Below are 22,700 nucleotides of genomic sequence, written 5' to 3'. Positions count from 1 at the left end.
TTTATCTGGTCCTTCTGTTTTCACTTGGCTTTTAGAGTAGAATGGCTGAGCTGTCTGCTCCACTCTGCACTGATGATGCTTGTAAAAGAACAGACAACTGTCAAGGAATAAGTGAGCACTGCAATGGCCTTTTGGTCACACTGGTGAACGTCCCTGGATACCTGTCAACACCCCAGAGCTGCACATACCACCCACTTGCTCTTACAATTTTAAAACACAAAGCATGGGAGCGGAAAGAGGGGAAATGACTTGCCTAGGGTTAAACAGGTCCGTGACTGACCTCCAGTACTGTGCTCTACCCATTGGATAATGATGCCTGTCAAAAGGACCAGATTTTACCATATTAGGGCCAAATCTTGAGGTTCTATGCCAGTTTTCACTCTGTCCTTACTTGGGATTCTTGCAGACTTCAGGCACATTTTTTCCTGAGTAAGGACTGATTTTCAACCGAGCACCTTAACGCCTACTGACTGGCACTCAGCACCTCGGAAAGTTAGCCCTTGTATTTGTAAGGAAGCAACCTTTCCCCAGTCAGTGTGCCTGGGAAGAGGCAGAAGGATGATGCTCACTTTTTAAAAGAAAAGTCTTTGGGGAATTGGCAGCAGGTCTGGATTTTAGAATCCCACGAGAACATGTGTGTTACTTTATGTATCCATGGGGAATGTTCCTCATTATCCTTCCTCTCCATTTAATTAATCTGCATTCAGTAATGAACCTTGAAGTTCCAATTAAAAACATCATTACTAATCAGGACAGGATTCAAAAGAGTCAGGGGGCTCTCAATACCTTTGCAGTGGCAGGAAGTTGGGGTCTCAAATAGTATTTCTACATGCTACATGATCAACCTCTAGTGGGACATTTACATCCATCAGACTGCACGTTTCTTCTATTGTTTTGGCAAACCCAAGGGAGTTGTGTCTCAGAGGAGAGAGGCCTGAATTAGTTTTAGATTTCTGGCTTACATAGAAAAACACAGGCTTTGGAAATAAATCTGTTTAAAGATGAGATGTCACTGAAAAATACCAACACAACAGCTTGACAGTTTCACTTTTGGGACAGGGTTCTGCATAGGAAGTGGTTTGTTTGTCTATGTATTTTCTGATGATTACAATCTTGTAATAGGAGAGCTGCATGTTTTCAATTCATTAAACAGACTGCCCTGGCATTACTGTGCTGTTCTGCATGGCATGCAGAATTGCTGCATTGGAAATGTCAGTATAACCTGACCTGATAAAGACTTACATCTCTTGTCCAGCTAATAGCCCCCAGATTTACTTTGCCACCCCTTTCCTTCAGTTAAGTATCTCAATTGCACTTCAGTTTAGGAAATCCCTAAGCATGCAGCCACAGAAACATCACTGGGATTTAGGATACAACAGGACTTGTTAGCAGAGCCAGACCACAGCCTTAATTCACAGCTGTCTTATCCACAGAGTCGAGACAGTTGTACAGTGGAATTACCCACAGTGAGAGAATTGCAGATTCCATGAATTCTTGCACGGAGTAGCAGGGGAAAAAGAAAAAACCAAAAAAAAACCATTTACAGTTCATTTCCCACTGCCCTAAGGAACCTGTGCTCTCTGTGCTGCTGTTTCCCCTCCCACCCTTTGGACTGGTTTGTTGTAAACTCTTCAGGGCAGAGCCTGTTTCTTACTCCATTTGTACAGCATCTGTTCCAATGGGGCCCTGATCCCAACTCTTCCCTACAACTGTGAGACTTGGGTGACCGACAGAAAACATCTGAAAAACCTGGAACGCCAACACTTTCTCTGGAAGATCCTCAACATAAAGTGGGAGGATCACCGCACTAATGTCAGTGTCTTCATGGAGGTCAACATCTTCAGTATTGAGGCCCTGATTATCCAGCACCAGTGGAGGTGGAGCGGGCAGTGTGTGCGCATGACTGCTGCATGCCTGTAACAGGATGCTGGCCAGGAGGTCCTGAGCCAGGCCCTTGTTAGCCCAGCTCCAATTAATTGGGGCTGGCTGAGTATGCCACGCGTAATTGCTAGAAGAGAAGCACCTGCGGGCCTTATTAGCTAGGGGGCTATATAAAAGGGTGGCAGGAAGGATGTGAGAGGGGACAGAGAAAGGAAAGGGAGGAGCCCAAGGCTGTGCATCCCTGCTGGCTGGAGAAGCGAGCTGTCCCCCAGGTTGCTGGTTTGGAGCAGACTGTAAATAGAAGGTGGTGGGAGCGGACACTGAAAATAAAAAGCACTGGTGATTGCACTCAGAAGGGGTCTCTGGCTGATTTGTTGTGCGGGCAAGAGAAGGCCTCATTACATATGGGGGCTTGTCCGGGACCCAAGAGCCAGCGAACATGGTTGGTGGCCCAGATATGGAGGAGACCCTGCAGTTGCTGGTCAAACAGCAGGAGCAGATGCAGCAGGCCCTGCAAAGTTTTCAGCAGTCCCACCAGGCTGAGAGACAGGCCTTACTGACCTGGCAAGCAGAGCAACAGCAGAGTCCGCGAGAATTCATACGGGAACAGACCAGCATGCAACAGCAGCTCTTGCAATGAGTGGTGAATCCTGTAGGAGGGGATGGCACCCGGCTGCTGGGCTGGGGACTTTGTAAAATGAGCCCGGTGGATGATCCGTATGCCTTTTTCAGGACCTTTGAGCGGGTAGCCACGGGAGCCAGGTGGGAGACGGGAATCTGGGCCCTCCGACTGGCTCCATAGCTGATGGGAGAGGCTCAAGCGGCCTATATGGCCTTGAGCGACGAGCAAGCCCAGAACTATGAGGCGGTGCAGGCGGCCTTTCTAGACTGGGTGGGCCTGTCAACGGGGTGGTACTGCCAAAAGTTCCGAGTGGCTCAATGGACAGAGGCAGGGAGGCCCCGGGTGTACACCCAGAGACTAATGGACTGGGCCATACCCTGGCTGAGTCGGGGAAGAAACTGGTGGAACCTTTTTCTGGGAAAGGCTCGGAGAGAAAGGAGGAGCCCCAAGGAGCCCTAGAAAGGCCTGCCAAGCTTGTTTGCTGGCAGTGTAGGAGACCTGGACACACAAAATGTCACTGCCCTGATATGGAGTGTGGGTGGGCTGAGTTTTGTGGCTGAACTCAAATTGTGGGGGTGTAAAGGGGGACACAAACTGTCCACCATCCCAATGAAGATTGGGAGGAACCCCCAAACAGGCCTGATAGATACTGCATCAGCCTGTTCGCTTTTACAGAGTGGGCTGGTAAAGCCACACTGGCTGATCGCGGGGGCAAGGATGGCCCTTGAGTGTATCCATGGGGACAAGAGGTCCTGCCCGGTGGCCCAGGTGCCCCTCGAAGTGAGGGGCTGCTTCAAATGGAAGCGGCTAGAGGGGCTACCATACCTGGTGGTGTTAGGTAGGGACTGGGGCCCACTACCTAGAAAGAAGCGGAGGGGTGCCCCAAAGGAGGGGGCAGATATCCCTAAACTGAGGATCCCAAGTGGGGAAGATGAGCGAAATCCCAGAAACAACAAAGAAGAGACTCCTAGACAACAGAGCCCAGAGTAAGCAGACCCACGGGTAGGGTGTACGGGGGAGCCAGCCAGCCTGAGCCCCTTGGAAAGGGAGAGGGGGCAATTGGAGCACCCCACAACCCCGCTCCCCAGGGAGGGGACCCAGAACCCACTGGGTGGCCTGGGGGAAACTGAGGCACAGAGGGTCCTGCAGGATGGTGAGATGGATCCTGACCCCCTACCAAAACTAAAGGGGAAACAGGGGATGGGACACCTGCCGGGGTGCAACTGGTGTGATGACCTGTGAGCAGAGGTGGAATTATGGGGGCAGATACTCTCCGAGCAGTGTACATTTTGCAGGAGGGAGATGGAGAAAACCCCAAGAGAGGATGCTGGGGATCGCCTGGCCAAGAGCAGGGAACTTCCCCGGAGGAGCCCCTGGGGCAGAGGGGCCAAGGTTGGCTGGCCCTTTCAGTTCTTAAGGGGGGGAGGCATGTAACAGGGTGCTGGCCAGGAGGTCCTGAACCAGGCCTGTTAGCCAGCTCCAATTAAGAAGCATTAATTGGGACTGGCTGAGTATGCCATGCCTAATTGCTAGAAGAGAAGCACCTGCAGGCCTTATTAGCCAGGGGGCTATATAAGGGTGGCAGGAAGAAAGGGGAGGGGAAGGGAAAGGGAAGAGAAAAGAAAAGAAAAGAAAGGGAGGAGCCCAAGGCTGTGCATCCCTGCTGCTGGAGAAGCGAGCTGTCCCCCAGGTTGCTGGTTTGGAGCAGACTGTAAATAGAAGATGGTGGGAGCGGACACTGAAAATAAAAAGCACTGGTGATTGCACTCAGAAGGGGTCTCTGGCTGATTTGTTGCGAGGGCAAGCGAAGGCCTCATTACAATGCCCAACTCATGAAAGGAGCAAGGAAATGGGGAGGCCAAAAGACACGCTCAAGACAAATATCAAGAGCTGTGACATTGATATCACACACTGGGACCCAGTTAGCCCAGTCCTGGGCTGCTGTCTAAGACTTGTCAGAGAAGGAATGGCCACTTTTGAGGAAGATCACCTTGCCCTGGTTGCAGAAAAATGCTTGAAAAGAAAGGACAGATAACTGTCATGCAGCAATCATGGACCAACTCTGCCTTCCAACATCACCTGCAACATCTGCCAACGAGTTTGTGGCTCAAGGATCGGACTCCTCAGTCACCAAAGGACCCATAAAAAATAAAACCCATGGAAGAGATCATCCTCCACCCCGATGGATCATCAGCGATGATCACAATGGGTCCTTGATCTTAGATGCAGCCTCTGGGTGCTACTATAGGTACTAACAGTTTGCCACTGAGAAGCAACAGAGTCTCTGACAAGCTGTATAATAGTGTTTAAAAAAAAAAAAAACCCTCATAGAATATCAGGGTTGGAAGGGACCTCAGGAGGTCATCTAGTCCAACCCCCTGCTCAAAGCAGGGCCAATCCCCAATTTTTGCCCCAGATCCCTAAATGGCCCCCTCAAGGATTGAACTCACAATGCTGGGTTTAGCAGGCCAATGTTCAAAGCACTGAGCTATCCCTCCCCCCTAATCACTGAGCTATCCCCCCAAACCACTGAGCTATCCCTCCCTCCTTCCCCCTCTTTGGTTTGTCACTTAAAGGAGATTTGAAACAGACTTTGATGGTACTATCCACTGCACAGTCTGAAGGAAAACAGAGTTCTGAACAAATTCCCTCGTCTCCCTGTGTGAAAGGGTCTCACAGGGCAGATGTGCTTGTCCCACCTGTTTAAGAGATTCTGCACCCCTCTGTCCACTGGAATCGGCTGCAGACAGGTAATTTTGCTCAGGAGTGCTACGTTACTTGGAAAGTCAAACAACTCCAGGAAAAGATCTGGTGACTGTGAGGAAGATGTCTCATTGTCAGTTTTCAAGGAGATTAATGTGCCAAAACGGGAGAAAATCTCTTTTGGGTGATCAGGATCAGCTAACCTTGTTCTCCCTTTCTACTCACAATCTCAACATTAAATGTGTGTAGGACTCCAATTTTAGAGGGAGAGAGAGGACTTATTTTTCTCTTTATCCTGCATTGCTGATTTTCCCACAGTAACTTGTTTTCCACCTGCCCAATGAGACATGACAAGCCAAGATCCGACGCCACTGAGTGGAAACTGACATGTCAGCAGAAATCTGAGACAGGCCTTCCTTAAAAACAACTGCTATGGTAGGTCATGTTATCAGTAGGAAGATAAAAAAAGAACAAAAGAGAAACTCATTATTTGTATAGCTAGTTGCCAAATTAGATGTCTCCACTCTTTGACAAAGAAAAACTCAAACTGGAGAAGAAGCATTAAAACTAAAGCACAAGATCTTAAAGAAGAGACACACTCTACAGAATGTTTTAAATCTTTCAGCAGAGCTCAGATACCATTGCAGGGGGGGGGGCATATAAGTACCTAGATATTAGTTAGATAAGCTGAACCAGCATTATTTATGGCATCAATGCCCCACCACACCCACCTTTGATCTCTCCAGATACTAAAACAATATGTACAGTAAAAATTTTAAGTGACCCTAAATGCCAAACGGAATTGTAGTGAAAACTCCAGACAGAGAAATGTACAGGGCGGGGGTGGCGGGGAGAGGAGATAAAGTTACATTCACTTGATGTCATAACATTTCGGTGGTGGTTTTCAGACCTGGATGACTGAAAATTGTCTCATTGCTACACAATTCCACACATGTATGTCATTTTCCTAAACTTAAGTGGTAATTTTGTGAACTAATTGATTCTAACATTTTTAGTCTCCCTTGAAGTAACCACACAAATGACTTTGATGCATCAGAGTATGCAACTGGCTGCTGATTGTAGACTTTGGTAAAATACCAGATGGGTTGAATTACATAATTCATCTGGTACCTTTATAATTCTGCTACTCTTTTACAGTTAAAGACATGGGTTGAGATCTGCCTTCCATTCAAGTCAATGGCAAAGCTCCCAATGACTTCATCCATGGTGCCTAGATACTCCGGTGAGGGGTGCAGTGGGACTGTATTGACAGATTTGATTGGGGTGGTCTGACGGATCAGAAGGATAATTGGGAGCTGTGGGTCTAAGCTAGGACGCAGAGGCATTGAATTCACTGTGGGCCCATTCTCCATCTGTCAGACAGTCTCTCGCTGTGCAGCACTAGCTGTGAGAAGCCCAGGCTCAAGCTGCTTTCATGGTGTAGATACATATTGGCACATGGCAAGTAACTGAACTGTGTGCAACCAAGTGGGGATTGTTGTGGGGTGGGCACCTCACACCAGCTCTGACAGGGTTAACAAGGTCCTGAGAACCCAATTAGGTTACCTGGGAGAGGGAGGGCCAGGGTTAACGGACAGTGAAGCCCCGCTGGGGAAGGGCTGGAAGCCAGGAAGCTGTGTGGGGAATGGGGGTAAAGGGGAAGAGGGTTATGGTCACTCTGTGGAAGGCTGTCAGGGACAAGGAGTGAGTCTAAGGGGCGAGTAAGCCCTGGGATCCTGCCCTGGAGTAAGGAGTCGGGTAAGAGGCAAAGGGGTGTGTGTGTGTAAAGTAGCCACAGGGACCAGAATTTGATCCCGTGGTAAACCCAGAAACAGGCAAGGGAAGGGTACGAAGGAGCCCAGCCCAAGGACACAGGAACAGGGAATGGGGACTGAGCAGACTTGGATTGAAGGCTATAGGGTCCCTGGGCAGGAACCCAGTGTAGCAGGTGGACCTGGGTTCCCCTGCCAGCTACTGGTATGGTGGCACAGAGCCTGAGCTGGGGCTGAGCACTCTCTGGGGAAGGCATTTGGAGAGTGGTCCTGTCAGACTTCACAGTCCTGGAAGGGGTCGACTAAACAGGGACCTGGCCAGAGAGACAATCACAGCGTGAGCAGAGAGCAGAAGGAAGGGAGCCCCGAATGCTGTGAGAGCTACTTTCCCAGACCTAGACATGAGGAGGCATGCCAGTGGGGAGCAGGAACCCCAGTACAGGGATTCAGCTTATTAAACATTCACTGGCCACCCCCAACTCCTCAGCTCTTCCACAGAAGCTGCTTTTTCTCCTCACACCTTACTGCAAACTAGTGACTTTATCTCCTCCCTTTTGCTTTTGTTCTCTTACCTCAGCAACTCGCCGACCCACGTTCATCCTACCGGGCCTACTTCAAACACGCTTTCACTTAGCCCTGAATTCCAAACCTCCTTCTCAGTAGGGATTCCCTGGATTTCCTCCAGTGGCTGCTGCAGAAGGAAAGGAAAAACTCTCTTCCATTGTTGGCTTTGCAGCCCTGTTGCATTGTATAACTAGTGCTCCTCTTGCAGACCCCCACTAGCAGCCTCCTTTTCCTCTGTGCATGGGTGAGAGTGTGCACAGCTGCGTCAAGAGCCCCTATGGTCTAAATTTCAAAAGCAAGTTCAGCAACCATCACTGGGGACAGATTTCCAGCAATGTAACCCTGGGAGCTACTGGGTGCTCAGCGCTTTTTGAAAAATCTATGGCCAACTGTGGCTGCCAGACACTTGAAAATCCAGCCCGGATCCCTTTTGAAAATCTGGCCATATACACCCTTGCCAAAAGCCCCAGCTACTACTTGGGTAATTACTGATGGCTGCATTGAGCTCCCAGGTCCCAGTCTGTGCAAGGAGGGGACAGTCCCATGCAACCTCTTCTGGATGGAAGTGAGGCCCAGATGCCTCCATAGTCCTTCCCACTAACCTGGGCAGAGCAGGGACCTGTCCCCTCTAGGGAAGAGGAGGAGACTGGCTGAGTGGGCTTGGAGCAGAACCGTGGGCTAGGGGGAGTGTGCACATCAGCTTCCCACTGGCCTCAGCTTCAGAAAAACAACAAAGCCCCAGCATGTATTCTTGTCTCTACCCAGGGTGCCCTGGGGGCTGTGTGGTCAAGGCAAGTCTCCAGCAGTGCAGCTCTCAAGGATTCAGGCTGTACAGAGGCTTGAGGAAAATATTCTACAGATCCCCCAGGAATTTTGCAGATCCCTGGGCATCTTCCCAGGTTGGTGACCGGTCCAATGGCCTTTTCTGTCATCCCCCCGAAATGGGATGTCACAGGGGATTCTCTATGAGGGCCACCTTCTCTCAGCTGTGTCCTCTGCAAAAGACTTTAATATGGAAGGGGATCATCATGATCTGGCCCTGAGTGAGCTACATGCAAGAAGCACTTATTCTGTGGATTTCTTGGGTTGAGGTGAGTGTCTAACTGCTCACGCCTCTATACACGAGATGGTCTGATCAGAGGCGGCTGCACACAGCACACTGCCAACACAATGCTTGAGGAAATGGCTGGGTGCCTTTGTTTCACTGAGTTGTTTTTTGGGGGGTTTTTTGCACTGTAAAAGGAAGATGTGGTGTGCTGAACAGAAAACATGTCACTAATCTGTCGCCTTCCCTTCTTCGTCCCACCTTCTTTCCTGTGCAACCTTCAGAGAGTCAGAAACAAGCCTGATAGTGTTTGGATTTCCACTCTGGTATGTCAGTTCTCAGCAGGTCTTATCTGGTGCTTTGGAATTGCTTGGAGGCAGTTTATGTTACAAATTGTATCTGGAATCATTCTTTGAGCCAAGGACATGTTTGGGTCCTACTCCAAATGGCTTGTGTGTGATATATAATAAAACAGGTGACCCATTTATGCCATACAGTGATGTAAATGACACGTCACTCCAATGGACCTGGGATCACTTAACATAGCATCTACTGCTGAGATGCACAAAAGGTTACTATCCACAGGCTGGCATTCATGCTTCATTTCTTTGATTGTGAAGACAGTCTACGCATTGTGTCACTGGCTCCTTCCAGAGCCAAAAGAAAACCACTGCTGGCTCCAATTTGCCCAATCCTATGAAGAGACTTAAAATTAGGTGAGTGAAAGAGTTGTCAAATCTCACACAAAAACTTGGGTGCTCCTCCCTCAACTGCCAGAGAACCTCAGTCTTCTGGGGTTTGACTCAAAAATAACTCAGAGTTCCATTTCCAGACTTCTCTACGTAAAAGAATAAATGGACACAAATCAGATGTCAAGAATTATAACATTCATAAACCAGTCGGAGAACACTTCAATCTCTCTGGTCACGCAATCACAGACATGAAGGTCGCTATCTTAAAACAAAAAAACTTCAAATCCAGACTCCAGCGAGAAACTGCTAAATTGGAATTCATTTGCAAATTGGATACTATTAATTTAGGCTTAAATAGAGACTGGGAGTGGCTAAGTCATTATGCAAGGTAGCCTGTTTCCTCTTTTTTTTCCTACCCCCCCCCCCACGATGTTCTGGTTTAACTTGGATTTAAACTTGAAGAGTGGTCAGTTTGGATGAGCTATTACCAGCAGGAGAGTGAGTTTGTGCGTGTATGGGGGTGGGGGGGATGTGAGAAAACCTGGATTTGTGCAGGAAATAGCCCAACTTGATTGTCATGCACACTGTGTAAAGAGTTGTCACTTTGGATGGGTTATCACCAGCAGGAGAGTGAATTTGTGTGGGGGGTGGAGGGTGAGAAAACCTGGATTTGTGCTGGAAATGGCCCACCTGATGATCACTTTAGATAAGCTATTACCAGCAGGACAGTGGGGTGGGAGGAGGTATTGTTTCATATTCTCTGTTTATATATAAAGTCTGCTGCAGTTTCCACGATATGCATCTGATGAAGTGAGCTGTAGCTCACGAAAGCTTATGCTCTAATAAATTGGTTAGTCTCTAAGGTGCCACAAGTACTCCTTTTCTATTTCCAGACTTGGACTCTGCAGCTGGTGATATCACACAGTGCTCCTTCTGGGAAACCCTTTGTTTTTAACCAAGTTCTCCAGGACAAAAGCGTCATAAATGACCTATACAGGCTTGCCTGGACAACTCTGAGTGTACACCTCATGGTATCATGTTTCTCTTCTGCGCTTGCAACCGGAAACAGGCTCTCAGAGCCAATCCAAGGTTCTGCATGGAAGCAGAGAGAATTCTCTATTTCTCTTTCACATCCGATGAAGTGAGCTGTAGCGCACAAAAGCTTATGCTCAAATAAATCTGTTAGTCTCTAAGGTGCCACAAGTCCTCCTTTTCTTTTTGTCTGCTAATGTTGAACTATCCCCTTTTTGGGTAGTCAAAGCTGTCTTGCAAGCTGAACGGCAGTGCAGAGCCCTGTGAGCAATGCGTTATGAAGATCTATACATCCTAGAAGTGCTAAGTAGCGCTAGAATAACATGGCAAAACATTTTCTGCAAATTTGAGACTTATCTGCTTAGACTGTGCCTGCCTTGCAAAATATTTGGGAAAAGTGAATTTGTAATTTATCCATAATATTTGAGCTGGATTTTGATTCTCAGTTATACTCATCTAAGCAGGGTACGTACGGACCATGTGACTTATGTGACTGATCAAAACTTCTCAGTTTTAAAATTCTAAGTATTGAAAATTTGCAATGAACTGGTCCCAGATGAGCTAAAGACTAAGAATTATTCACTGATATGATTTGGCAAGTAATTCTGAATAATGAATACATTCAGGAAACTTGCAGTCTGTTTACAGACAATTCAAACACAGAAATACAAGTAAAAACATGATTATCTGAAATTCAGTAAATTGGAAAAGAAAATTCTAATTTGAGGAGATACTTCCAAAACTTGGATAGTCCAAATTCCAGGGAAATGGGGTGTGGATAATTAGATTTTACCTGTACAGAAAACATTCACAGAATAAATCAATCATTACCCATTACTTGCCCAGCATGAATATTAAATAAACAAGGAGGAAGCATTAACAAAGCCAGTAGTTGGACAGCATATCAACAGCTACTACACTACTAAAGGGTGCTAGCCAAGTTTCAATTCCTGTCTCTCCAAGTTTCAGAGTAACAGCCGTGTTAGTCTGTATTCACAAAAAGAAAAGGAGTACTTGTGGCACCTTAGAGACTAACCAATTTATTTGAGCATGAGCTTTCGTGAGCTACAGCTCACTTCATCGGCTGCATACTGTGGAAACTGCAGCAGACTTTATATACACACAGAGAATATGAAACAATACCTCCTCCCACCCCACTGTCCTGCCGGTAATAGCTTATCTAAAGTGATCATCAGGTTGGGCCATTTCCAGCACAAATCCAGGTTCTCTCACCCTCCACCCCCCACAAATTCACTCTCCTGCTGGTGATAGCCCATCCAAAGTGACAACTCTTTACACAATGTGCATGATAATCAAGTTGGGCCATTTCCTGCACAAATCCAGGTTCTCTCACCCCCTCACTCCCCTCCCAAAAACCACACACACAAACTCACTATCCTGCTGGTCCCGAGCCTGCAGCTTCCAGCATGGTTGTTAGGTTGCCTCACTTAATAATATGATCCACCATACTTTCAAGTTTGATTTCCATGGTCACTGCAAAAGTGAAAGGTTGCAAACTCTCAGTTCTAAGAGGGCCTTGAACATATCTTTCCAAGGCTGGCTTAACTTTGGGAGGCAACGCAGCCTGAAAATCCTGCCATGGGATCTGCAAGGCTGAGGAACAGTGTCCAGTGGCTACAATGTAAGAAGTTTTATTGGAAGGCTGCAGCCAAAAAAAATCCCCCAAAGTGCTTCATGGTAATGTGTTTTCTCTCCTTCATTGAATTCTCTACCCTGAATTCTCCTCCCTTTCCCAGTTCAGTGTGTTTGAACTAAGTCAGGAGTTACATTATTGCATATATAATATAAGTAAGGGCTCATCAACACCATACAGCTACTTGCCCTGGTGGAAAGCATTGCAGTGGGAAGTCAAATAAGGCAGGACAAAAGCTTCCACCAGGTCTGGCTTTGCAAAGCACACAGAAAAGAGCTCTGCAGCTAGCTCAGCAGTTTGGGTAGCAGGCTTTCCTTGAGAGACTGTTTGCTGAGACAATGAAAAGCACACCAGAGTTGCATGCTAGCTTCGCATGCTTACCCAAACCAGAAAAGGTGTTGAACAGATCAGATTGATTTTTGTCTTTTTGGTTCATTTCCCCTCCACAGAAGATCCCTAGGGTTTTTTAGATCTTGTTACAAAGCATCTTATTACATCTTCAAGGGTTGGCTCAGTTCTGGACTGCAGCATTTACAGAAGGGAAAAACAACAAGGAGTACGTGTGGCACCTTAGAGACCAACAAATTTATTTGGGCATAAGCTTTTGTGGGCTAAAACCCACTTCATCAGATGCATGGAGTGGAAAATACAGTAGGAAGATTTAAAAAAAAAAGTGTGCATTAAAAAACATGAGGCCAGTCCCAGGCGGAGCCAGCATTCATCTCTTTGCGTGTGTGCATTCAAAACAGGAACATAATATTTCCCGTATCAGACCATGGAACCATCAAATTCTGATAACCTAACCTGGCAGTGGCCAATATCTTATGCATCAGAGAAAGATGATTCTCACCCCACCATTATCCATCTAGCTAATTGTGCAATTCTGTATCTAGAGGAGGGAAATCGTATTTGATGCCTGGGTTTATCAGCTTAGGCAGTGAAGGAGAGGGGCTAGAGACACTGGAGGCTAACCTAGCAGGAGAACTCAGCTGTGAGGAGGCAGGTGGGGAATGACAGGTAATAGGAGGTGTTCCCAAATGTGCTGGCCACATGTTTACAATGTGGAGGATTAGCAGAATTGCAAGTCGTTGTAGTACAGATTAAGGGAAAGGTGTTCTCTGAGGTGAAGCGAGGATACATGGGGTACGCCTACACTGCAGTAAAGCCCCACCCACCTCCCAGCACCGAGTCTCAGAGCCCAGGTCAATTGATGCGGGTTTGTGGGGCTTGGGCGGCAGGAGTAAAAATAGCAGTGCAGATGTTCAGGCTTGGGCTGGAGCCCAGACTGTGAGCCCCCCCTGAGCCCCATGGTCTACACTGCAATTTTTAGTCCCACAGCCTGAGTTGCATAAGCCCCACTCAGCTGACCTGGGCCTGGCATGGCTGTGCCACCGGTCTTTTATTGCAGTGTAGATGTACCACAGTGCACAGGATTTAGGCTGAAGAGGAGTGGAGGGCAAGGGTAAAGGCACAGAGGCAGTGGTGGGAGAAGGCAACAAACTGGCAGAGCATAAGGCCACAGTGGGAGAGTGTTAGGAGACATGAGATGACACGAGATGTAGCATGTTTGTGAGGGGGCAGCAGCATTTGGGAAAGTGGATGTGGAAAGTGATGCAAAGGCAGGTAGGGGACTTGGCGTGTGTGTGTGTGTGTTGGGGGGTCCTTGTCCATAACTAGGGCTTCTCAGTGCTATGGTAATACAAACAAATAATAAGATGACAGTGGACATTATGGAAATCAGATAGACCAGGCAGATGGAGGCTGCAGTAGTCTAGGTAGCTGATAGATTAAGATATTTATCAGACTGAGCACCGAGGCAATTGCAAACTCTGTGTAAAACCTCTCTGGAACACACCCACACTTTGGGTTAATGGCTGATTTTCAACTGAAAGGAAAAAAATGGAAATGAAGAGGATGCCTTAATCCTAGAGCTCAAAGCTATAAAGAGACAGCGTCGGACGATTCCCACCCCAGGGGGTGTACATTATTAGCCAGCTTGAAGAATCTTATTGATGAGAAGGGTGGCTATTGGCAATTCAGACAAGATAAGATCTCATTGGAGCTGAGTGCTGCATGGTACCATTGCACACAGCACAAAGCAGAAACAAAGTCTGCCACTTCCCTCTTGGGGAAAAAACCCAGCTCATGCGAGTCTCAAGAGGAAAATGGCGGGGGGCGGGGTGTGCAAGGGTGCTGGAACAATTTTTATAGGGGGTGCTGAAGATGGAAACCATGTATTTGGTGTTTATTATTACTACTTCAAGCCAGGGGGTGCAACAGCACCCCCAGCCTCCCTAGGTCTAGCACCACTGGTGTTTAGGAGCATATCAAGTGTCCACAGCATACTGTGTCTCCGGCTAGTCCTAGAGCCATGGGACTGGTATCCTCAGTGAGTAATAAGCATTGCAAGAGAAGTTCGCTACACATCCAAAGTTTAGATAAATACATCGGTGCCCTTTCATTTCCAGGTCTAGTTTACAGTCCCCAGATCTCCTGCTGTGAGGGGAAAAAATGATAGTCCCCAAACAGCCAGAGTGAGCTCCCAGCCCTATAGCTAGTCTATTATCTCTGACCAGCCACTGCATGAACCAACAATAGAGAGGCTACAGCCAAGATAACCATCAGCTTCCCATCCTAGGGCCACCCCCACTGGAGTATAAACCCAAAGTTATACCGTCTTGCACTGCATAAGGAAATTTACAGTGTAAGCTCATAGAGTTCGCCCCTCCCTCAATGTGGAGAGGAAATGCAATAGCCCCTGAGCTAATATTCCCAAGCACTTCACTCCAAACTTACTGGTTTAGATTAAAACAAGTTTATTACACAAAGATAGATTTTAAGGGATAGCAAACAGATCAAAGCAGATTACCCAGTAAATAAACGAAAATGGAAACTAAGTCTAAGATACTAGAAAGATAGGATATAAATTAGTAAATTCTCACCCTGGCTCATGATACAAGCAGGATTGTAGATTCTTAAGGGACAAGCTACATTTGTTTTGCAGCTTGGGATCCCTTCCCCAGTCCAAGTCCTTTTCCTTAGGAGCTTCTCTTAGGTGTTCAGTTGTGGGGGAGTGAAGAACTGATGATGTTACTCTAGGCCTTATATAGCTTTAGCATATGGTGGGAACCCTTTGTTTCAAACTTGGTTCCCAGACCAGTTTGTGGAAATATACAGACATCCCAAAATGGAGGTCAGAGTCATGTAGCCTGGTCACATGCCCTTGCAAACCTTGCTGAGTCATAGCAACCATTACTTGCAAGTTGCCTGGAGCATTCTCAGGAAGGTTAAGCTGTTCCACAGCCCATTGTCTTTGTTGATGAGCCATTAGCACTATCTGTTTTCTTCCTTGTTGTGGTGTTTTCCAGAGTAAGCCCATTTGAAATACAGAGCCATAATCAATATTTATCATTTCAGATAAAAAAAAGATACATGCATACAAATAGGATAATCATATTCAGCAAATCGTAACTTTTCCAATGATACCTTATATGACCCATCTTGTACAAATGCATCACAATTATGTCATAATAATATAATATTACTAGCATGAATATGGGGGGGTAGTGTCCCACCTGGAGACCGGTATCTCCTGTCAGTCAAATGCAGACCCTGCTTGCACACAAAAATGGCAAAGGTCAAAATGAATTAAAGGGACATTACTTGAAGAATCATGATTATTCAGAGGCAGCTGGGCCAGTGGTTAGGACACAAGCCTAGATCTTTGGAGACTATGGTTCAAGTCCTTGCTCTATCACAACCTCTGTGACCTTGGGCAAATCACTTAGTCCTTCAGAAAAGGAGGACTTGTGGCACCTTAGAGACTAACCAATTTATTAGAGCATAAGCTTTCGTGAGCTACAGCTCACTTCCTCAGATGCATATCGTGGAAACTGCAGCAGGCTTTATATATACACAGAGAATATGAAACAATACCTATTCCCACCCCACTGTCCTGCTGGTAATAGCTTATCTAAAGTGATTTCCAGCACAAATCCAGGTTCTCTCACCCTCCACCCCCCCACACAAATTCACTCTCCTGCTGGTGATAGCCCATCCAAAGTGATAGCCCATCACTTTGGATGGGCTATCACCAGCAGGAGAGTGAATTTGTGTGGGGGGGTGGAGGGTGAGAGAACCTGGATTTGTGCTGGAAATCACTTTAGATAAGCTATTACCAGCAGGACAGTGGGGTGGGAATAGGTATTGTTTCATATTCTCTGTGTATATATAAAGCCTGCTGCAGTTTCCACGATATGCATCTGAGGAAGTGAGCTGTAGCTCACGAAAGCTTATGCTCTAATAAATTGGTTAGTCTCTAAGGTGCCACAAGTCCTCCTTAGTTTCTCAGGAGTGGACCTACCTGATCAAAAATGATATGATCCCACAGTGTATACGAAGCTAAAGGATGAGTAGAAGATGAGGCAGTTTGCAGGAGCCCAAACAGCAAAGATACAGTGTAACCCAGAAAAAACACAATATATGGTAACGGTAGTTACGTGCAAAGGCATATTGTTACATTGCCAAGCATCAGGACAAATGTCAGTGAAGTACAAACAGCCAACATACCACCTCCTCAAGACAAAAAAGAATTGCAGAGACTTTTAGGAATGGTGCAGCACAGTGCAAGTGGACCAGTGTGGTGGTCTAACAGAGAGAAAAGTTATGTAAAGACAATGTAGCAACGGGAGCTGGAATAAAATGCACTGCAGCAATCAGACAGTGGCCAGCACTGGATGGATCAGTGGAAGGTGCAAAAACCCTGCTTTTGTAAAGGAGCCCTCCAGGCAACAAAATAATACTTTACTCACAGCAGGACTCTGCCTGCTGGCTGGGGAGCTTGATGCTTTATTCACCTTAGTCACAACGAACTCTTGTGTGTGTGTTGTGTGTGTGAGAAAGAGAGGTGGGGGGCAGTCTGCCCCCCACAAAACAGGAAATAAGGGAGCATGGCTCCATCCTCTATACTTTGAGTAACCCAGTTAAATTTACTACACCTGCAAGAGTCAATTATGGGATAACTGTCCCCAGGGAAAATTTCCTTTCAACCCCTGTGCCCTGAAACATGAGTTTCTATCCCTTCCAAAGCTCTTGGCTATTGATAGATATTTGCTATTATAACTCTGCATATTCTCATTATCCATAGATAGCAGGATTCAAAAAAAAAAAAAAAAAAAAAAAAGAATGGTTAAGCTCTTGACTGCAGTAATATGTTGTGGCGATGAGTCCCACAGGTAATTTTGTGTGTTAGGCCAAAACCACCAGAAAGACCTGTTATGGTCTTGCACTAGGAAGACACAGTTGAGACCAAGAAATAGCAGGATAAAAATATCTTCATCTCTCATTTTTCAGCACATATGATGAAAATATGAGACCATTAGGATTTATCTAAGCAGATTTGACAGCCTTTACTTGATCTTGAGACACAAATTAAATTCGGGGCTCGCTCCAAGAATTAGTTATTTTTACCTGAGTAAGTATGTGCTGGTGAATCAGACATTGGGAAGATGCTTCTGTTATAACTATATAGTTGGTATGGTTTATATTAGTCCATGTTGTTTTATACTGTGCTTCATTTTGGAATACTTAATTTATTTGAGTTGCCGGTTTTCATTGTTTAAATTGTTTTATTTTTTAATGGTTGGTTTTGGGTTTCAGTGACTGATGTTAGTATTGTAACAATTTAATGCAAAGAAAGAATATAAAACAATGGCAAAAAACAAAAATCACACTGGGTTTGCAAATCAAACATATCCCTCCGGAAATTGATCTGGAAATTGAGAATAAAGCATCACAAAGTGCTTTTCAAGAATTCATAGCTCCTTATCTAGGGAAATGCCTCACGTGAGTTCAGGAGTACAATTTATATCCTTAAGTATGCTCCAGATGTCCTTGTGCATTTAAGTACATGACCACACCCAGGCCTGCCAATTTAACCATCAATTCTGCAAAGACTTCTGCATTTTTGAGTTCAATAGGACTACTTCCGTGTGTAAAATTAAGCATGCATATTCAGTGTTTGAAGGATCGAGGCCCTATTTTGTTTAAGTAAGTAATAGAGCACTTTTAAGCCCTATCTGCTGAAAATTTTCACATGTGCCTGTGACAAGCCACCGAGAGACAGTAGGCGCACAGAATATGAATTCTCCTTTGCCAATGAAGGTTGGGGAGAGGAGTGAAGACAGGTGTATTTGAAGAATCAAGTATTACCTTTGTTCGAGATTTCAGTTTCTGCAAGGATGTCCAAGAACTATTGTCTGGCTAGGCATGTGCCTGCCCATTTCACACACGCATATCAGGTTCATTGCTTTGAAAAAAATCTATGGCCTACTCAATAAAGATGCATTTTACACGATTGGCTTTTCTGATGTAGTCCACATAACCGGGTATAAACATAAGATGGAGGAAGTGACTGATGGCAAAACTAAACTCAAAAATACATCTGCCAGCTGGACAGGTGTGCTGTTCCATTGGAGTGGGAGTGGCCAGGATGGCAGGCCTGTGGTCCTTCTCTAGGGAAGTTGCTCAGCTTTCCAGTTTAGGAAGGCTGGCAGAGGCCTAAAATGTATGGGATGGAAATAAGAAGAGAATGATGGGAGCATATACAGTGACAGGAATTTATCCTGACAGTAGAGCAAAGGGATAAAGTCATAGAATCACAGAAATGTAGGGCTGGAAGGGATCTCAAGAAGTCATCTAGTCCATACACACACACACAGTGCTCAGGCAGGATTAATTTGCAGCTCACACTGAAATGAACCTTTCAGCGTTTAGCAGAAAGGTAAAAGGGAAATTAACTACATAACTGCACACACTACACACCTATATCCACCTCTGTGGGTCCTGATTTGTGACTGGCTCCCTAGGTGCTACCACCATGCAAATAAAAACAGTCACCTATCCATTTATACCCCAGGAACAGGGTGAATGGGCATGGAGCCATATACCAATCCTCCTTTTGTTAGCAGATGTTATGAATATCATCCACAGATAAAATATTCATGGAGATATACTGAGTGGTGTCAGCTACTGGTGAAGTGGATGGATGTGCTGACAGGATGGATGTGCTCACAGCTCCCTGAATGCTCCTGTATTTGTTGTATATTCATCAGCAGTTGGCCCACTCTTCCTTAGAGTGTAAAACAACCCTTACAGTTAGAATTCTAGTCCTTAGAAATCTTTGCACATATTGGAATCTTCTTGCTTCTCCAAATACACACCTCATTACCCCTCTGCCCGAGCTTCCCTGGCAAAGGAGAATTCACATTCTGTGCACTTCGCGGCTCACTGGCTGTAACAGGAAAAATAAGTCCTGATCAGCATTACTGATCAGTGAGATGCCTGCAGCTGGTAATTAACACTGGGGGTGGGGGGAAGATAAATCATCTTCTCTGTGCTGATTTATGCGATTTTAAAAACTTAGGAACTGAGATTTTCCTATCACCATCTACGGGACCCCAGGGACAGTTTTGACTTAATACAGAGTCAGATGCCTCTGTTGGTTATGAATTCAGAAGGTGATCTAGGGAGCTTGAAACAGAGGTACAAGCATTTTAAGATGAGCGCACATAGGGGCTTTGATATTTTTGGTTTTACCATCAGTATTTTGTTTTTATTGCAATTCTAACAGTGTCCTGGTGCTTTGAGATTAAGGGGGTGAATCCTCCTGGGCCAGCATCAGCCTGTTCCAGGTTCAGTGGAAGGCTGGTCCAGTGGTTAGGGTGCTATGCTGGGACTCAGGAGTCCTGGGTAGGGTTGCCAACTTTCTAAATGCACAAAACTGAACACCCTTGCCCCCACCTTCTGAGGCCCCACTTCCCACTCACTGCACCTCCCTGTCGCTCACTCTCCCTCACCGTCACTCACTCAGTTTCACTGGGTTGGGGCAGGGGTGTGGGAGGGGGGTGAGGGCTTTGGCTGGGGGGGGTATGCTGGGGTGGGGCCAGGAATGATGGGTTTGGGGTGCAGGAGGGGGCACAGGCTCTGGGCTGGGGGTGCAAGCTCCAGGGTGGGGCCAGAAATGAGGGGTTCAGGGTGTGGGAGAGGGATCTGGGCTGGGCCAGGAGGTTGGGGTGCAGGGCTGAGGGCTCCAGCTGGGGGTGTGGACCTGGGGTGGGGCTAGGGATTAGAGGTTTGCAGTGCAGGAGCGGGTTCTGAGCTGGAGCAGGGGGTTGGGCACGGGAGAGGGTTGGGAGTGCAGGCTCTGGGAGGGAGTTTGGGTGCAGGATAGGACTCAGGGCTGGGGACTGGGGCACAGGAGGGGTTAAGGGGTCCAGGAGGAAGTTTGGGTGCCGGAGGGGGGCTCAGGGCAGGGGGTTGGGGCGAGGGGTGCGGGTTCTGGGCAGTGCTCACCTAAGGTAGCTCCCCGCAAGCAACATGTCCCTCAGCTCCTAGGCGGAGGCATGGCCAGGCGGCTCTACACGCTGCCTCTGCCTGCAGGCACCACGATTCCCAGCCAATGGCAGCTGCGGAGCCGGCACTTGGGGCGGGGGCAGCAAACGGAGCCCATGTGGCTGTCCCTCTGTCTAGGAGCCGAGGACATGTCACTGTGTGTGGGGAGCCACGTGTAGCCAGGTAGGGAGCCTGTTAGCCCCATTCCAATGGCTGTGCTGACTGGAGCCACAAGGGTCCCTTTTCGATCAGGTGTTCTGATAGAAAAACAGACACCTGGCAACCCTAGTCCTGGGTTCAGTTCCCTGCTTTGCTAATGACCGCCTTGATGACCTTGAACAAGTTACAAGTTTAGTCTGTGTGCCTCAGTTCCCCATCTGTGAACTGAGGGTAAATAGTGCTGCCTATGTTATGCAGGAGGCCAGGCTAGATCACCACAATGGTCCCTTTGTGACTTAAAAATCTATTAAAACTGTTGGAGGTTCAGTGTCTGAGCCCAGCTGTGCCACCCAGTGGTCAGTCTGAGGCCCTGTTGCCCGGTGTCAAGTTTATGGCCGTGTCACCCAGTGGTGAGAGTCTACGGCTGGTGGTAAGGGAACCGGAAAAGTCCCTGCTCCACCAGGTTCACAGCCAGGGCCCTGTGACTGGCTGGTGGGATATGTGGCCTGGCACATGCACACTCCCAAGCCTGCTCCCTGGGTCACTTCCTATCGCATTCTCAGCTCCCTCCAGCGTCACAAAAAGGGGTCAGCTTATGAGCTCACAGGAGACAGTTCTCACCAGAGGCTCTTCTCCTTCAATTGCGGCCTTCCCTTCCTGGTCTCCATGGGGGCCTTGGCAGTGGGGTCTGGTCCAGGCAGTGTGGAGCCCTGTGGTCTTGCAGGAGCTACCAGTGTAGGACTGCTTCCGTGCCCAGCCTTTTGGGCCTAGAGCTGCTTGTTAACCCTTGGCTCCCAATCACAAAGACACCACCAATAGAGCCCTCCTTCTCTCATATGCAGGTATTATCACTGAAGGGGAGGAAATCTGAAGGGGTTTATAAACAAGCTGATACTAGTTTTAAGCCTTGAGTCTGTAGTTCTTTGTATAGGGAAGGCTGGATGGAACTCCCCTCCATAGTGAGGAACACAGCTGGCTATTCCTAACTGGTCTTTGTCGGGCCAGGAAGGCTGGGACATATAGTTCATCATGGCAGACAAGCACAGAGCTTTTATGATTTTTAAAAACAAAAGCCAAAAAGATGTGTTGGGCCAAAGAAAAGTAGTGCTGAGGAGAGTACCTGGGTGAAGTGTTCTCCAAAGGCGAACAGAAAAGTTCTGTCCCTTCCTTGGTGATTCGTATTTAGCTCTGAGTGAGACAAAGGCCATACGGAAGGAACCAGGGTAGGTTCTGGGAGCTATTGCAGCCTTCCCGTAACAGATAGGAAAAAGAAAGAGGTGTTTCTGATCTCTGATTTTCTAAACCTCCCTGGGAAACCTGTCCAGTCCCTGAGCCTCTCCCCAACTTCACTGATGAAACAGCCACAGATTCCAGTTAAGGTAATCGTCTTGCTTAATAATTCATTACCTGCTTTCAGGAGAAGCTCAAAGGAAATCTAAAAAGCTGCTGCATCCATTCCCATCAACAACATTGTTCAGAGAATATCTTTTTAAAAAATAAAAATCAGTGAAAGCATTATTAATAACTCCAGGGTCATACAATGGCTCCCTCTGTGCTAGAGATTTCAGATGTCTTACTTACAGTTTATCTCTCTTTTTTTTAAAAAAAAAATATCACCTAACAAATACTAGCACCAAATGCAAATAAGGGTATAAGACAAACAGTCACAGCTGAGGCTTCCACCTTTAATAACGAGGCAAAAGTTAATGTGGTCCCTTGGAGGACCAAAGGAAATAGGGATTTAATTTGTGAAGAGATGAACTTTGGAAGATATTCTGTATATGCTTTACATGCCGGTTTTCCATAGTTCCCATTATTTCTTAGTTGCATTAGGGTAGTGCCTAATGGCCCCCACAACTCAGGTCAGGGCCCATTGTTTTCTTACACCTGGAAAGGAATCAAAGAACTCACACTCTAAACTCACAAAGAGGGAAGAAACTTGGCCAAGGTCACAGCAGGTCACCTGGGAATAGAACCTGATCTACAAGTCACTGTCTAGTGCCCGAACCCTTGAACCCTGCTGCCTTTTTTTGATTATTGCCAAGTATGTTTGCATGATACAGCAGCATTATTTTGTAAGGGTTCATCTGCTGCTGGAATTTCCCATGCTGAAAGCTTATGGCCCTATGTTTGTGTCTGTTTTGTCTGCCAACTGGTGCAGAGCAGGCTTCAACAATTGAGTTCA

This window comes from Lepidochelys olivacea, assembly GCF_965140295.1.
Source record: "Lepidochelys olivacea isolate rLepOli2 genome assembly, chromosome: 11".
Classification (NCBI taxonomy): Eukaryota; Metazoa; Chordata; order Testudines; family Cheloniidae; genus Lepidochelys; species Lepidochelys olivacea.
The sequence above is the reverse complement of the archived record's forward strand: the minus strand, read 5'-3'. Positions refer to the sequence as shown.